The sequence below is a fragment of the Pinus tabuliformis genome, chromosome J (assembly GCF_031772625.1).
Source record: "Pinus tabuliformis cultivar Carrire ecotype Pingquan chromosome J, CPIR1, whole genome shotgun sequence".
Taxonomy (NCBI): Eukaryota; Viridiplantae; Streptophyta; class Pinopsida; order Pinales; family Pinaceae; genus Pinus; species Pinus tabuliformis.
Genome location: NC_142295.1, coordinates 1,512,705,335 through 1,512,710,953, shown reverse-complemented (window position 1 = coordinate 1,512,710,953; position 5,619 = coordinate 1,512,705,335). Strand labels below are relative to the sequence as shown.

Here is a 5,619-nt window from a genome sequence, read left to right as displayed (position 1 = left end):
GACCTTCACCTGCTGGGAGACCTTCCCCACCGCGCTCTGGCGGCACTATCTAAGAAATACGGGCCTCTCATGTCTCTCCGCCTCGGCTCCGCCCTCACCTTGGTCGTCTCCTCTCCAGATATGGCCGAGGAGTTTCTCAAGACCAATGACCGCATTTTTGCCACCAGGTCTCCATCCGCCGCTGCAAAATACTTGACCTATAATTCCTCGGATGTGGTCTTTGCTCCGTTAGGGCCTTACTGGAGGCAGATGCGCAAGGTCTGTGTTTTACAGGTGCTCCACTTCTAAGCGCATAGAATACTTCCGCTACATAAGAAAAGAGGAAGTCTCCGCCATGATTCGCTCTCTTCTGAATTCAGTTCATCAGCCTGTGAACATTACCAAGATCGTGTCGGGTCTGGTGACTGATATAATGTGCAGGACGGCCTTCGGTAGAAAATATAGTGACCAGGACATAATTGGCAACATAGAGTTGGTATCAATGGTGAAAGAAATTGTTGCATTGTCTGGTTCTTTTAACATTGGAGACTACATACCATACTTGGCCTGGATGGATCTCCGAGGCTTCAGCCGTCGCTTCAAGAAAGTAAGGAAGTCGCAGGACGATTTCTTAGGGAAAGTAATTGATGATCACGCTGCGCAGAATGACGCCAACGCTCCACAAGATTTTGTGGATGTTTTAATTGCAGCCTCGGTCGATAAAAATGCAGCGTTCCAACCTTCACGAGATAATATTAAAGCCGTTCTTCTGGTAAGTATATTTGGCTTGAAATTCATCTTCTCCCATTGGGGTTAGGTTACTTTTTACGTTTGCTTTTTTATTTTATTTTGGAATTATTTTAGTGTGGTTTTTTTAATTGGGATTATGAATTATATTGGATAGTGTTACATCCGAGATTTTTGTAATCTATAATGTAGATAAGTGTTTTTAGGATTAATCATATTTTCAGGATTGGGAGATTTTTGTAATCTATAATGTAGATAAGTGTTTTTAGGATTAATCATATTTTCAGGATTGGGTTGATCTTTTGAATCAACTAATGTGGTTCATATCTAATCTTGAAAATATGATTAATCCAAAAAACATTTATCTATATATTGGATAGTTTTAAATGTCAAAATATATTGGCAAAAATAATTGAAAATAATTGATGTTTGGAACTATATAGTGTGATTTATCATTTTATGGGTAAGATAAGCATTATTGAACATGAACCATAATATATAGTTAGAAATGTCAAAAAAAAATATTGGTAAAAATAATTTCAATGTGATGGATGGGAAGGGATAATATTAAAGTTGTTATTGTGGTAAGTATGTTGATTTGAAATTCTTCTTCATGATCTAGATTTATTGTGGTTTGTCATTTTATCCCAAAGATAAACCATACTAGTTGGTTTAAAATATTGACAAAAATAATTTTCATGTGTTAAAGATATTATTAAAGAAGGTATTCTAATAAATATGTTGATTTGAAATTCTTCTTCCCCAACCAGATTATTTTGCAGATGTTTCAAATCATACACTGTGATTCATAATTTTAGTGTGATGGATTTAGAAGAGATAATATTAAAGCTATTAAAGATAATATTAAAGTTGTTATTCTAGTAAATATGTTGGTTTGAAATTCTTCTTCCTAATCCAGATTATTTGGGTAATGTTTTGAACCATCTAGTATAATTCATCATTTTATCCCAAAAATAAACCATACTAAATGGTTCTTTGACAAAAATAATTCCAATGTGATAAATCAAGAAGAAATAATATTAAAACTATTATGGTAAGTATGTTAATTTGAAATTTATCTCCCTGATCTATCCTATTGAATTTTTTTTTTTTTCAATTTACAACATTTTATCCCAAACATGAACAATACTAGATAATTTTTTTTGACAAAAAACAATTGCAATGTAATAAATTCAGAAAAAATAACATTAAAATTGTTATGGTAAGTATTTTTTTTCAATTTACAACATTTTATCCCAAAAATGAACAATACCAGACAGTTTTTTGACAAAAATAATTGCAATGTAATAAATTCAGAAAAAATAATATTAAAACTGTTATGGTAAGTATTTTTTTCAATTTACAACATTTTATCCCAAAAATGAACAATACTAGATAGTTTTTTGACAAAAATAATTGCAATGTAATAAATTCAGAAAAAATAATATTAAAACTGTTATGGTCAGTATGTTAATATGAAATTTATCGCCTTCGATCATATGGAGATTATTTGGTCAATTTCTTAAACCATCTAATACGATTCATTATTAATCATTTTACCTGGAAAATGAATCACACTAACAGGTTCAGGGTTTAGAATGTTTCAAAAAAAAATTGTCAGCTAAAATAATAATTTCAATATGATGAGCAAAACTATGCACTAAGTCTTCCTTGATTCTTAAGAATAACACAGGGAGGATATATAAGATGATAGACAAGAAAATAAATTTCAAATGAATCCTAATCACAAAGAAACCTTCATTCTAAAGTATGTTGATTTTCGATATATTATTTCATCAATTATTCCAATGGTTTCCGATAATTCAATAATTGTGACCCCGAACTTATGTTTACAATGGTGAAAGGATATGTTGGCCTGTGGCACGGACACGTCTTCTACAAGCTTAGACTGGACAATGGCCGAACTACTGAAGAACCCTCCAGTGATGAAGAAGCTTCAGGAGGAGTTGGAACGTGTAGTTGGATTCAATCGCATGGTAAGCGAGTCTGACCTACCTAGTCTCATTTACTTACAAGCTGTGGTGAAAGAAACACTTAGACTCCATCCAACGGGGCGGTTTGGGGTTTCCCCACGCTTCTGTGGAGGACTGCACTATATTGGGTTATCAAATCCCCAAGGGAACTCGCGTTCTGGTGAACCTTTGGGAGATTGCAACGAATCCTGAGTCATGGGGGGAGGATGCAGATACTTTCAATTGAGAGAGATTTATGTGTTGAAATATAATTTCAAGCGTGTTCGTTCGTTTGTACAATGCCAAAACCGCTCCTCCAAACCACCTAAACTTACTGGACCGCTTGTGGTCACAAAGCAATTTTCGTATAATTGAGCCCGATCCAATTATCCTCAGCGACGTGGTCCTCTCTATACGTCAGCAGAACTGACATTTCGGACGCTAAAGTTCAGCGTGAAGTGGGCTCCCGATATTCATTCCAGCCGTCCGATCGCCTTCAAAGTTCTATCGTCCATCTTTCAACCTGCATACGAGCCAACATTAAATACTTGCGTGGAGTAAAATCAAATTTGGTTGACCTCCGGTAAAATAATTTAATGAATTAAATGTGCCCGTAGAAGTATTGGTAAGAGTTTTAAATTTTAATGTTTTTTATATATACCAAAGTATGGGCAAGTCAACGTACTGATAAGTTTTTTTTTGTTTATTGATATATGTAATGTTTCTTATCCATTTTTGTATGTAACAAAAGAAAAGGCATGAAACGCACAGCGTGTGCGAAAAACAAATATTACCAGAGTCCATTGTGAGAGAAATTGCAAAGCAGTGCATGAAGAAAAGAACAAAGGGAAGCCCATATGTTTTTGTAGAAAGTTTTTATATGCGTTGTTTTTTTTGAAAGGAGGATATACACAACAGTGCGGGGAGTATGAGCATATAATTTCTTTTGGAGCTGCATATGTAAGTTATTTTTACAGCAGTTTATGTAAAATCTTTTTACAGCAGTAAAAAAAAATGGGAATTTTTCCAGCAGTGTAAATTCTCAGTTTTTGGTGAATACCTCTCAGCAAAGAGGATGAATATATATCAGGCATTTTGTTATAATGAATAGAAATCTTTTTCTGGGTATGTAATACTCTGTTTTCAAGAATTTTTTTTTTTTTAAAGCTTCCCTGTGCAAAGGATCATGTGGAAGAAGGAAACAGAGCATTGCCTCTGTGTGTGTTTAGTTTTTATTTGTTTTTGGAATTTTATCAGAAAAATCCCCAACAGTGGTATCGGAGCACGCTTAGGCTCTTTGAAGGTGTTGAAGAAGCTGAAGGGAGGAGTCTTTTGTTGCAGCAATAAATCTTCTCCAGCGAAGTGAAGTCTCAGGCAAAAGATTCAGGTATTCCTCAAAGTTTTCTTTTTGTTACTGCTGAAACAGTCAGTGTTTTAAAATACACAGTCAAGAAATTGAAGCATAGTTGAGGATGCAAGGAATGGTTAGCACCAGCACTAGCATGGGTATGTTTAACACACAGTTCCCACAGTTTAATGGAAAGAACTATGACTACTGGTCAATAACCATGAGAGCTTTATTTATCTCTCAAGATTTATGGGAATTAGTTGAATCTGGGTTTGAAGAACCAGCAGATGAAAATCAATTTAACAATTTAACTCAGGGAGAGAGAGATCTGCTGAAGAGAAATAGGAAGAAGGATGCAAAAGCCATTGTATTGTTGTATCAAGCAGTGGACCAGAGTGTGTTTCCAAGGATAGCAGCAGCTAAGACATCCAATGAAGCATGGCAAACCCTCAAAACAACCTATCAAGGCATGGAGAAAGTAAAGACAGCAAAACTACAGTTGCTGAGGAGAGATTTTGAAAATCTGAGCATGAAGGAGTCAGACACCATTGACTCATTCTTCACACATGTGATTGGTCTGGTCACACAGATGAGGACTCATGGAGAAACCCTTGAAGAAAGGAGGATTGTGGAGAAACTGTTGAGGGTCCTACCCTCAAAGTTTGATGTGATTGTCACCACCATAGAAGAGACAAAGGATCTCTCAAACTTTTCAGTTGATGAGCTTCATGCATCACTGATAACACATGAGTAGAGGTTGAGTAGAAATGAAAACTCATCTATAGAGCAAGCCTTTAAGACCCAGATGTCCTTTGGAAGAGGAAGAGGTCAAGGCAGAGGAAACAAGAGAGGAAGAGGCAGAAGCCAGAACAGAGGTGGAAGGAACAGTCCAGCAAATGCACAAGAAAGAGGCAACAATCCAAATCAGAACCAAAGCCAAGGCAGTAGCCAGCAAAGAGGACAACATCATGCTCAAGGACAAAGGTATGAAAAATCCAATGTCCAATGTTATTATTGTAAAAAATATGAGCATCATGCCAGTGAATGTAGGAAGAAGCAACATGATATGAGCAATAGACAAAATGCAAATGTCATTATAGAAAACATCAGCCAAGATAATGTGTTGTTAGCTTGTAACATGGCTGAAACAAACAGTGAAAACATATGGTTTTTAGACTCATGTTGTAGCAACCATATGACAGGAAACATAGCCCTCTTTCTGCTTTAGATCAAAATATACAATCAGAAGTCACATTAGGAACTGACAGCAAAATTTCTGTTATGGGAAAATGAGAGGTAAAAATATTTACAAAGCAAGGAGAAAAGAAAACCATAGCAGATGTCTACTATGTCCCTGGAATGAGATGTAACCTCTTGAGTATTGGACAACTTGTTCAAAAGGGTTACAATGTTTTCTTTGTGAATGATGTGTGTACCATCATGGATATAGCACCCAGCAAACGATGCATTGCTAAAGTGAAGATGACAAGGAACAGGATGTTCCCTCTTAGAATAAGGGCAGATTTGAAAAACAAAGGAGAAATTGCAGCAGTCACCCAAGAGGCTTTCCAA

At 35.8% G+C, this 5,619-nt stretch overlaps 1 pseudogene; it reads left to right on the top strand.

Moving 5' to 3' along the window:
• Positions 1 to 334: 334 nt before the first annotated feature.
• Positions 335 to 2,912, top strand: LOC149233217 (cytochrome P450 71AU50 pseudogene; annotated as a pseudogene).
• Positions 2,913 to 5,619: the final 2,707 nt, after the last annotated feature.